This window comes from Hylaeus anthracinus, unplaced genomic scaffold (assembly GCF_026225885.1).
Source record: "Hylaeus anthracinus isolate JK02 unplaced genomic scaffold, UHH_iyHylAnth1.0_haploid 11997, whole genome shotgun sequence".
NCBI classification, from domain to species: domain Eukaryota; kingdom Metazoa; phylum Arthropoda; class Insecta; order Hymenoptera; family Colletidae; genus Hylaeus; species Hylaeus anthracinus.
In genome coordinates this window covers 15380038-15392931 of record NW_026534344.1, presented here as the reverse complement: position 1 = coordinate 15392931, position 12894 = coordinate 15380038, and the positions used below count along the sequence as shown (strand labels likewise).

Below are 12894 nucleotides of genomic sequence, written 5' to 3'. Positions count from 1 at the left end.
ATTTTTAGGCCGTATACTTTTGGATCAAACTTCATATACAGTATGTCCCACGAAATCCTGGACAGTCGATTATTTCGTAACCTATTAAAGATACGAAAAAAGTTTCTGATATGAAATTGAATGGCAAGAGGGGGCCGATTTATTGGCCGTAACAATTTTTTGTTATCATTATTGTTTACAGAGATATAAAAGTTACGTTTGGTTTTTCAAATGGGATTATATAATTTTTGTTTGATCAATAGATAGTACGTTTCAAGACGAATTCAGCAAGTTTAATGTAAACACCCTTTTACAAATAGTTTTTAAGATATTACCCGTAAAAGTTTACTGATTTTCGGTACAAGAAAATCTGCGAGACGAGGAACCATAGTAGGGACTCTCGGCCGCACTTAAAATGCTACTGGTTAAACCGTGTCTCTTGAAACCGATACGAAGAGACTGCGGTAGGAACGGCATTTGCACCAAGAGGGAAATCCCTTAAGGGATGGAGCGTAAAAATCGAAGTTGCTCTTATACGATAACGCATAATTAACGCATAATTCCTGCATGTTTCTCTGTCAATATTGCTTATCATTAATATGTGTGTGGGGGAGGGGCTGACTGGCAGCCTACTCAGCCCTCCCATTTAAATAAATTTAAATTTTAAATTTTAAACGGAGCGAGCGCAAAATTTTTTTCTTACGGATTTGAAGAGCGCATAAATAGCACATTATTATGTAATTTTTTCCTTAAATTTTATGTAAGTTGGGGGGGCTAGCTAGGCAGACGTTATGTAGCGCATATTTATTTAGAATTCAGACTTGTTTCACCGCATTGTCTTTCTCAACCGTGTTGTACTTCCCGTCCGAGTTTCTCTCTATCTTTCCACAAGTTCTTTTACTCCGTTTGCGCCGTCTGTACGCGCAAACAGGATAATGGTCCAATGAAATGGCGAGCACCTATGGAGTCACGGCGGCTTCCCGTTCTCGTTGCACTTGTTTTCTCTGTATGGAACCGCTATCAACCGCTGTAAGACAGAAAGCGCAATTATAAATACGCCCCGGCATTACCGCCGCGCAGTTATTGCAACGCGTTTTCGCAGACTTTTTTTCTTAATTGTACACGCGAGACCCTGACATGCATGCACATCAGAACGAGAATAATATGCTCTCGAAGCCCCGTGAGCAGTTTCTCTATTACACGAGGCCGGGCACGTAGCAGGTGTGCACGTGAACAACCGGCGCAACAATATCCATTATTAATTTTTCGTGGTCCCTTTATCGAATAGTTTTATCGCCGTATGTAATTTCTTCCAGACAATGGATCACCTGCTTGTCGCTATCGCAAATCCTTTGAATGTAAAGGAAAATTCCGTGTCCTTTTCTCGCGGCCAAAAACAATCTCCGCCGACCGTCAATCCTCCGATGCAGCTCCAGGGTTGAAGAAATGACGGGAGAAGCAAGGGGAGGCGTAAAAAAGTCAAACAAGGCACGACGTAGGCATTCCATAGGCATACAGGTGCGACGGCACCGAGAATCGCGGATAACATCGTTTAATCACACGTGACTCAAGGCGTATGCGCTCCACCCAAATCTCGTTTCGCATCTCTTGTGGATTATCTATGCAAAAATAAATAAGCGACTAAATAACAACCGGTTACTCGGTAGCCTACGTGCTGGAAGAACGCCGGGAGAAAGACATACTTACAGAATCGCCCAACGTATTATTCGTGGTCATCGAAATATTTAGGAATAATTTAAGGATATACCTGTATTAACCCTTTGCACTCGAGCGGCGCCGATACGGCACCCGACCGATTTGAACTGTCAACTCGAGCGGCGCTGCGGCGGCGCCCGAGTGATCTGAAGTCTTAAATGGTTGCGAATGCTTTCTTTTGGGGCATGGATATTTCCCTGATCAATTCATACATTTTGTATAAACTAGAAAAGACCAAAAAAGAGGAAAAGCCACTGAGCCATCTGCGATTTCTGAAAACACTTGTCGAACAATTGAGAGGATTATATCGCCAGCAACGAGAGCAAGCGTCTACGTCGCGTTCCGATGAAATCCGACTAAACGCGAAGCTTCACGTAATACTAAAAGGGCCAAAAAGGGACTGCAAGGTTTGTTCTGACTGTAACACGCCTGGAGGTAGCCGAGAAATTTCGTATTACTGTGATACGTGTCCTGATAAACCTAGGATGCAACTTGGATATTGTTTTCCAAAATATCGCACTAAAACTAATTACAGAGTGTAATATTCATCGAAGTATGTTGTTTTCGACATATAAATGAATAAACTGGTGGAATTTTATTATTTGTATATGTTTGTTTGTTTATAATTGTTTTTAAAGTATTTGTAAAGTGTTTGCCGAATTTGGTCGAAATCGTCCGGAATTGCTGGTGCGCACAAGCCAAAAAGGCCTCGAGTGTAAAGGGTTAACATGTCAAGTGATGCGGCAGTGGATCTGCTATGGATCGACGCTAGATTATCTGTTCATGCCCCAATACATGGTGCACCCTATTGGGGAAAGCGGCATTTCGTAACCAAAATTCAATTTTTCAACTTGATTATTTAACATTTTATTTTCATCGTAAAAAAAACTTTAAAAAAATTTGAAATGGAAACATATTAAGCTTTTCAGATAATTCTATTATATGAAACAACGTTTTATAGAGAGAATCGTGAGTTAACGGTACAACTAATTATTTAAATATTCGTTATACAACGTTAAAATACTGGCGAGTATTGCATTTTATACGTATGAGTATGTCTATTTTGATTACGGAATAGTAAATAGTTAATTACGTACTACTTTTTAATTCATATAACAATAGTACAAGCTTGTAACAATTAAACCTTTGAGAAGAGTTTTAGAAAAACGTTCAAGACTAACATTCGGATTTTTGTATACAGGGTGTCCCAAAACTCGGGGAGGAGCCGGAAATGGGGGGTAGCTGAGACGATTCTGAACAACAATTTCCTTTGCAAAAATGTCGGATGGGGCTTCGTTAAGGAGATATTAAGCGAAAACCCCGACCAATTAGAGCGCGCGTAGACCGTTGGAGCGGCCGCGGTAGCGAAGGCTACGCGCTAGGTCGATGTTTCGATGCACGTCGAGTCACTTGTTCGCGTGCAAGCGCGTAGCCTACGCTACCGCGGCCGCTCCAACGGTCTACGCGCGCTCTGATTGGTCGGGGTTTTCGCTTAATATCTCCTTAACGAAGCCCCATCCGACATTTTTGCGAAGGAAATTGTTGTTCAGAATCGTCTCAGCTACCCCCCATTTCCGGCTCCTCCCCGAGTTTTGGGACATCCTGTATAAAAGCTTAAACTATTCTTCAGGTGCTCGTATAAATTTCAGCTGCTACTTCCTGCTACTTTTAATTTTACGTGGATTTTAACAAATACACTACAAAGTATTTTACTACTGCCTTTCGTTCTAAGTCTTGGCCTATTTCTTTTATTATTAATATTTTTTTAAATATTTCAAATAAATCTTAAAGAGATTACGTTTTATGTGGAGAAGTTACAGAACTTTCTTCTATCTTCAACAACAAAGAAGAAATTAAATGAAAGCTTATATTTTTCATCTTTTGTTATTTAGAGACGCGGTAGCGACACCAAGTACATGAAAAATTATACGTCACCGCGTATATATACCTGGCGTTGGAGCTACCACGTACCACCATTTCTCCTTTTACAGAAGAAATGGTCCATTCCAATCTAACCTGAAACTTCTTTCATGAATATCTTAACGCCCCTGCAATATTTTCTAAATTTAAAGGCATTTTTCTTATGTAAACCGCATATAAGCTTTCAAATAAAATCAAAATCAATAAAATCGGTCCACGTACAACTGAGACATCGTAATATCATGTCATGAATCTGCCAGAAACCGTTTCTTGTAGTATTTTATAGGGATCTTCTATTTTTCTATGACTACTCCTTAAGTCCTCCACTTTTTCATGTACTTAGCGTAATTTTTTTACTTCTTTGAAGTTTCTTATGGAGTTTCATATTCAGCAGAAAGCTTTTTTTCTTGTAATTTCGCTTTATTCTTCTTGTTTTAAATTAATTTGTTTTTATCGCCAAGCATCTTTCTCTGTATTTGCCTCCATTCCTATAATTTATTGTTTTCTTAATTTTGCCAGATAATACTCTACATAATGTGTTAGGTAGTATTGTGACGCAATCGTTAATATTCATTTGTATATGAAATAACCATACTTTTTTGAACGTGATAGCAAATATATAAATAATAGAGTTTTGTCCTAAAAACGAAAATTTGGTCAAGTAATTGAAAAAAATGTGTTTTTAATTTTGACTACAGAATTTCTCTTTTTTGTGTAAAATTATCTTCTTGAAATATGTTCCTGCACATAGTCGAATTATATCATGAAAACTTTAGTTTCTTTGAAAAATATCGATTTAAAGATATTTTTAATTTTGACTATGAAATATCGCTGAGCGGTGATCCGATTTATTTCCAGATTATCATTTGACATTGTTTTTTACATTATCAATTAGCATTGTTTCCTAAAATGTCCATCGGTCTTCTAAAATGATGGAATTAATGTAATTTAATAATAAAATCTGAGGAAACTGCATATCAGTTTTGAGGTGTCCGGTAGCCCTACTGAATATTTTAATTTCATTTATTTTTTTTAAGGAAGACCATTCTTTTGCAATAAGAAATCTGTGCTATTATTAATGATTACAGTACACAATATATTAACACATTAGCTTGGTACCACAAGCGAGTAGGGGGTGATAGATATTACGTGAAAAATTGAATCGAAAATGTAGAATAAAAGTTTGTCACATGATGCTTTATTTTCGAAAAGAATAAGTTTAAAAATTTGTTGTATATTTAATCAAAGCATTTACTAGTGTTTAATGCCCTTCTCCCCAAATCCTAATCAAACAAATTCTGTCAAAACAGGCTTTTAGTCATTTTATTAAAAATCAAAAATCGAATCTTTAATCTCTGAAAATTTAATTTTACCGTTAATATTAAGAAAGTTATACGAGAAAAAAATCAATTGAGGGTCTGACTTTGGTCACTTTTCTCTATTAATTCTATTTTAAGAAATAGTCACAGCACATGAAGAATAGAAAAAGAAGTAAATGAAACAAAAATGATAGTATAAAAAAGAGTGGATTAACGCGGACTTACGTGTGCAGCGGGCACAAATCTACTAAATACGTATTTTTACGTGACCTGCGATCCAGTGGCAGACAGCGAAAAACGTAACTGTACATTTCAAAATTCAAAGTTGTCACGGTATGCTTTATATTAACTATACCACGAATACAAAAATTTGCATGTGTGTAACTTGCCTTTAAATTTTAAGAAAAAAATATTCCAATTTCTTTCGAAATCAAAAAGTAAAGATTTGTTTGTTAATTACTCAGTACCCAGATCTATTAGGAGAATATAATTATAAAGTATGATACTCAAGACTTCGATTACTGATCTAACCAGGCAACTAAAAATTCAACCAAGATTGTTCACTAACACCCTAATCAAAGAGCAAGGTCTGGTTAAAGGTTATATCATGAAAACTTTAGTTTCTTTGAAAAATATCGATTTAAAGATATTTTTAATTTTGACTATGAAATATCGCTGAGCGGTGATCCGATTTATGATCCAACTATGTCAGATTTTACCACAAAGATAACGACAATCCATGGTACACTGGACTTAATCTTTCCAGAAATTTTTTAGTTTTCGTTAATAGATGTCGAGCCAACCACTATAATTTGAATTGCTCATTGGCCATGGTTACCATTATAACTAACAGTGCTTATCAATGTGGAGCAGAAATCCAAGACCTGAATCATATTATATGGTAGTGCCCAGACTATGAAAACGAAATCAAATCAAACGAAATCAAACGAAAACAAATCTGCTTAAAAGCAAGTACTGTTTCCCTCTTTGCATTAGTTCCTTCCTGTTTAAACCCGATATGAAAGGTCTGGAAATGATTTACAACTTTTTCAAACAATGTTCGATAAGAATTTAGAAATTATGTAACACCTATATATGCTACTACCAACAATTAACGGGACACTTTTTCAAACCGTCGTAACTATGGGAGTTTTCAACTGATTGAAATGAAACTGCGTGAGGAGTATTTTTGAAGTGTCCCCTAGGCGTGTGTAAAGTTGCATTGGCGAGGGTTGACGCGAAGGGGCTAATTCACCTCCCTAAAGGGGAGGGCGTAGAAAAACGCCTCTTTGAAATAAGCCAGGGATGACGGAAGGGGTTGAAAAATTCAAAAAACCTTTGGGCGACTCTCCTTGATGCCCTCTACAAAATCACCTCTTGAAATCCCTCTCAGACAAACCCACCCACCACAACCTCCCACCCCCTCTAAAATCCACAATTTTTGGACGATTTTGGACTCAATGCATTCTCTGGACTTCCCTGATCCAGAAAATGCCAACGCCCATACCGTGCACCCCATAGGCACCCTTTGGGGGATGGAACAGCTCGGAAATTTTCAACCCCCTTCATATGGGAGTACGTCCACACATCGGAGGACGATGAAATTCGCCACGTTTGTTCTTGATAGGTTAAGGATGAATGCCGAAAAGGTCCCATTTCGAAAACTACCCCCAGAGCTGAAGGGAGGGGGGCAGAGGTAGGGGTGGTCCACCTCAAAGCGTAAGGGTTGGAACGATGTTTCGTTGCTTGGAACACATGTGGTACTGTCTAAGGCATTGGGGCGACACAGTTTTAATGTCTTTTTTTCGCGTGAATGGCAATAAAATACGAAAATGTCGATTTTTTTAAAAACTCGCTTCCAACTTCAAGCCCATCTTCAGGATGAACGAGTAACCCCACGTTAACGTCATTCACGGATTTTGACGCGCGAATGCATTATTTACAGATCCCCCAAAAATCAAATTTTTTGAATCACGCTTTCATTGTCAAATCGGAGCAGATTTGAAAGACTAGTAAGTAGGCCGATCGGAAACGGCATTCAAAAGTGGCACGAGACCCTGCGCCCGTAGTGGTCAGCCCACGTTAAATTGGAGTCCGGTCTGGTCTGACCACGTACGGGTGCAGGTCCTCGCTCCGCTTCTGAATGCTGGCCCACTTACTACTCTGGTGACAATCGATATTTGGCATTTTCTTCAACTTGACGAAAAAATGTTTGAAACAAAATTTAATTACTATCCAATCGGTTATAAATTTCTGTTGGGTTATGATTAAACATATTTATTAAATATATATGGATACATATAAACTTAAATACTACTTATAATGTTTGAATGATAATAGAAGAGAAAGAACTGAAAAACGAACTAACCGTATATATAGTATATAACATAAGAAGTAGAAGTGGAAAGAAGATTGCGTGTACGGTCGCGCGTGATACAAATGTGGGCTAAACACCCATCAATCCCCCACTTTTAGAACACATTTGAATCTCTTACATTCTATATTAATATAATTTAAATTTTTCTACGTGAACGCTTATTACATTGTGTGGTAACGCCTTAGTAAATATATCTGCTACATTATCGCTAGAAGGAACATATTTTAATTGTGTCAAGCCTTCTTCGTATTTTTCTCTTGTTATGTGGTACGCAATATCTATATGTTTAGATTTGGATCGCTCAACTCTATTTAGCGTAAAATCAATGGCTGATTTGTTATCACACCTAATCATGTAAGGTTCACGTGGAACATCTATGTTCAACAAATTTTGTAACTCCTTAAATAACATGTTCATCCACATTAGTTCTTTTAAAACGTTCTCTAGTGCTACATATTCTGCTTCCATTGTGGAAGTCGAGATTGATTTTTATTTACTAAATCTCCAATTTATTGGATTGCCTCCTAAAAATAGTACCATTCCGCTATGGGAGTGCCTATCATTCGTATCCGTTGCCCAATCTGCATCGCTGTACATTTCTACTTCATCAATCCCTTGGCTGTATAGTAAACCCTTTTCTTTCGTTGCATGCAGACACCGTAATACTCTTCTTGCTTGCATCCAGTGTGCTTTCCCTGGATTTGACACAAATTGTACCAACTTCGTTGCTGCGTACATGATGTCCGGGCGCGTTGCGCACGCTATATACATCAGGGATCCAATATATTGTCTGTATGGTACATTTTTCATTTCTAGTTTTTCTCTTCACTTGTAGGACTATCGCGCGTTGACAATGTTATGCCTAATTCGATAGGCGTTTTAGATGGTTTGCATTCGATCATATTGTACTCATCTAGGAGTTTTTCTATATATCTGTCTTGCGACAACTTCATATGATAATCCGTGTGGTTTATGCTTATACCTAATAGCTAAGATACCTTTCCTAAGTCTCTAACTTCGTATTTTGACATTAATAATATTTTAACTTGTTCTAATGTATCTACATTCTTCGCGAATAATATAATATCGTCAACATAGATTGCTAATATAAGATCCCTTTTATATACATAAACGCAATTATTTGTTTTTAATCTTTGCAAACCGTTTTCAATGAGAAATGAATCGAGTGTATCATTCTAATTACTGTGTAATATTCGTTACTGGTGCATATGACTCAAAATAATCTGTTTCTTTTCTGATTGTACCCTTGTGCTACTAGTCGCGCCTTATATCGCACAACTTTACCTGCGGAATCTGTTTTTACCTTATATACCCATTTACTGCCAACACATTTCATACCTTCAACCTTATCTACTATTTCCTAAGTATCTCTTCGTTCTAGGTTTTGTAGTTCTTCGTTCATGGCATTCTTCCATTCTTCGCATTGTGGTAATGTGATCGCTTGTTCAAATGTCCTTGGCTCAATTATTTCGGTGAGATTGGTTTCAATATTTTTGGGTTTACCTTTTCATCCTCACGGGTTTCTTATGACTTTTCCTCGTTGTGGTGTGTGAATACGACTTTTGTCTTCAAACGTTTCTACGTTAGATTCTGTTTCTGATTCTTCGATTGCTTTTGGGATATCTATCTTGCAGATTTGCTTTTCCTCAAATTCCTCTTTCTTTTCCTCTGTATCGAGTTCTTCTATCGTATCATCGGTAATCTCTTCATAAGCTGGTATTTCATATGTCCTTTTTCCATATATATATATTCAAACCCGCTCAAATCTTCTACAAATTCTACATGTTTTGTATGTATTATATCATCCTTGATGGGATCATATAGCCTATATCCTTTAGTTAGTGATGAATATCCTACGAATACACATTCATTAGCTCTATGACTAAGCTTACTTTTACTCATCTGTGGGAGGTGTGCATATGCCAAACACCCATATGTTTTTAAATGTTTTACGCTGGGTTTATTCCCAGTCCACACGCCTTCTGGGGTGTTATCATCAATTGCGGAATGTGTAACTCTATTTTTAATGTAGCATGCGGTCAGTAGTGCTTCCGCCCAGAATTTCTCAGGTAATCTCGCTGATTTTAACATGCACGAACGAGGTTCATAAGTGTCCTATTTACCCTTTTTGCTACTCCGTTCATTTGAGGCGTATACGTGTTTGTACGCTTGTGTTTAATTCCTATACTATCAAACAATGTCATTAGTTCCTTGTTACAGAATTCTAAACCGTTATCTGTTCTTACTCCTTTTATTTTTCTATCTGTTTCTCTTTCAACTCTGGCTATATACTTCTTTATATATTTTACTATTTCATCTTTGCTTTTCAAAGTAAATACCGTAATTTTTCTTGAATAATCATTCGTGAGTGTAAGAAAATATCTCACACCGCCTAGGGATTTTACTGGTAGGGGTCCGCATAAGTCTGAGTGTACCAATTCTAATACTGCTTTAGTTTGTCTACCACCAATACTTTTACATGGCGCTTTTACCGATTTACTAATACTACAACTATTGCAATGTACATCCTTAATATTGACCTTTTCTAATCCTCTAACCAGCTCTTTACTTGCTAATTCTTGAATACTTCGCATACTTACGTGGCAAAATCTTTGGTGCCTTTTTTCGCTTTCTTCTAATTTATTGCTAGCAATATGCATCTCAACCCGGTTTACACAATTCTCAATAACTCTTGTCTTGACAATATATAATCCGTTCTTACAAATAGCCTCCCCCACTATCATATTAGTTTTCTTATTCACTATTCGTAACCTGTGATTATCTATAACTAAATGCTTTTGTTTACATTCTATTTGAGACACGGATAACAAATTTCTCCTAACGTTAGGAACATGATATACATCATGTAGGGTTATACTGAATACATTATGATTTACATATGTTTCTATTATAATATCGCCTATACCTATTGCTTTGAGATCATTTTCTCCATTGCTATTAGCTGTATAAATTATCTCGCTCGTTATATTTCTATAATTTGAGAACCAATGTTTAAGTTCACAAATGTGGTGCGTAGCACCGCTATCTATCAGCCAAGAATCGTCTAATTGCACGTTGTTTAATTCTAATAGAAATGAATCTTTGTACTTACGCTGGTTTGGAGGATTATGCTTTACATTTTGTACCTTATGTCTATAATAATTCGCTGTATGTCCTTGTTTACCACAATTAAATCATTTCCTATTTTCTTTTCTGTGGTCATGTTCTCTTTTATGCTCATACAATCTACGTGGTGCCTCCTTTGTGTTGTGGTATGCCTCCTTTGCCTCGTTTCCTTTACTTCTCTTCTTTCATACTCACTTAATAGAATTGATTTTATTTCTGATGATTTGAATTTTGAGTCGTCCAGATTCGCCAATGCCATTATAATGCCTCCGTAACTGCTTGGAAATCCACATAGCATTGCGTATGGCAAGTCGTCATCGGATATATCATGTCCAGCTTCCTTGAGACTGTCACTACATGTTTTTAGTCTCGCTAAATATGAATTCATCGATTCATCATGTTCCAAACGAATCGAAACCATTTGCTTTTTCAATTGTAAAATTCTTGGTCTTGATTTAGGTTCAAAAACCTTTTGTAATGTTTCCTACGCATCCGACGCTTTTACGCAATCCATTATATGGATCTGATGTTCACTTTCAATACTTAATGCGATAGCTGCTAACGCTTTTTCTTCTTTTCTTTTATAGTTTTCTTTCAACTCATCGGCTTCATCATCTTTTGGTTCAACGACTTCGCCGGTTACATGTTGCCACAATTCTCGTTGAATTAAAGCCATTTTCATATTAAATTTCCAAGTTCTATAATTATTGCCATTTAATTTATCGATTCGATCGATCGATTGCGTTGAACTTGCCATACTTATTATATTTTATTTACTTTCGAACACGTGGCGGCTCTTACATAACCTCACTTTTTTTTTCACGTGGCATACATTCTTTATATAGTTGCCGTCACCAGAGTCCATACCTGCTGGAGGACCAGTTTTTATTCTTTCTTGCGCATCGTTGCTCTGATTGGTGCCCTCATATTCCCACTCCCACACCCACGCGCATGCGCGTAGCGTGTTGTGCTGTGGTGACACGGTGTCCCTGACACCAAAGTCGACCATTTGAGGCGTTGTATATATTAAACACTGTTCCTTTCATATTCCATGAATTCCATTCATTTCACCGTACTTTTGTTTTACTCCGTATATTGATCACAGTCAAGAAAGGGGGTTAGGAATCCGTGGAGTGGGATTCTCGAGTTTCGATAAGTTCCCCCCCACTACCTTCTAACCTGCGCGAAGCAAGTATGGACTCTGGTGACGGCAAGTATACATACTTCCATATACATATATTCCCCAATCATATTTGCGCAGTGGTATCGCTGACCTGGGCCTATAACCGTGTTGGGTTAGGATTAAACATGTTTATTAAATATATATGGATACATATAAACTTAAATACTACTTATAATGTTTGAATGATAATAGAAAAGAAGGAACTGAAAAACGAACTAACCGTATATAACATAAAAAGTAGAAGTGGAAAGAAGATCGCGTGTACGGTCGCGCGTGATTCAAATGTGGGTTAAACATCCATTTCTTTTTTTACGTGAGGAAATGCGTTTACGCACGCCCCCTCATAAGGAGGGGGTAGTGTGGGACTCGCCCCTTGATTTGATATCAAGGGGAACACCCACTAAAATCTCACGGTGGCCGGCCACGGCGCATTGGGGAAGGGCACCAGGATCTCTTACGAACGCTACCGGTGGCCCCCCCCCCCCCCCCAGCGCCTCTCCCCCCCAACGAAGGGAGGAGTGCCATCTCCGGTGGGGAGTGAATGTCCCTTTTAGTCGCCTCTTACGACAAGCAGGGATTACTGTGGGCATATTCTGTTCCCCGACCCACAGGGAAAGGGTTAAACACCCATCCATTTCGATATATAAAATTTTTTGTTGGTTAAATAGTTATTTATTAATGATGATTAATAAAGATGGAGTACAATAATAATAATACAGAAGTCATCCTTTCTTAACATATCTGAGGAAGACGTACTAACTTAAAACTAACTAGCCCGCCGTATTCACAAGGATGTCAACTACCTAGTTATATAATTCCTACAAAAGCCTCCCTCGGAATGATTTTCCCTGTGAAGTCATTCCGCGTTGCTCAAAACATGGAACTTTCAGTAGTTCATCTCGATGTCCATTGTGCACTTTCGGACCTAGAGCCTTCGTTAGTAGGTCTGCGGTGTTTTTTGCTGTGTTTATATATTGCAATTTAATCGTCTTGTTCATTACTTTCTCTCTAACGAAGTGATATTTTATTGAAATATGTTTCGTCCTTGATTTGTCTATGCAGTTTTCAGCCTGTGCAATAGCTGCCTGACTATCACTCCACAAAGTAATGGGTTGATTCGTTTCCTGTAAGTTTAAAGATATTAATAATTGCTTAATCCATGTTACCTCTCTTGCGCATTCGGCCATTGCCACATATTCGGCTTCCATGGTGCTCAATGTTATCACCGTCTGTTTGGTACTTCTCCATACTAC

General features: G+C 37.7%; 1 long non-coding RNA gene across 1 annotated transcript; it reads right to left on the bottom strand.

The window, feature by feature from the left end:
• Window positions 1–655: 655 nt before the first annotated feature.
• On the bottom strand, window positions 656–7198 carry LOC128889255 (uncharacterized). The gene is made up of 3 exons (XR_008460400.1): window positions 7167–7198; window positions 1308–1598; window positions 656–1006 (listed from the first exon to the last, which is right to left on the bottom strand). It is a non-coding gene; the product is annotated as an uncharacterized LOC128889255 (long non-coding RNA).
• Window positions 7199–12894: the final 5696 nt, after the last annotated feature.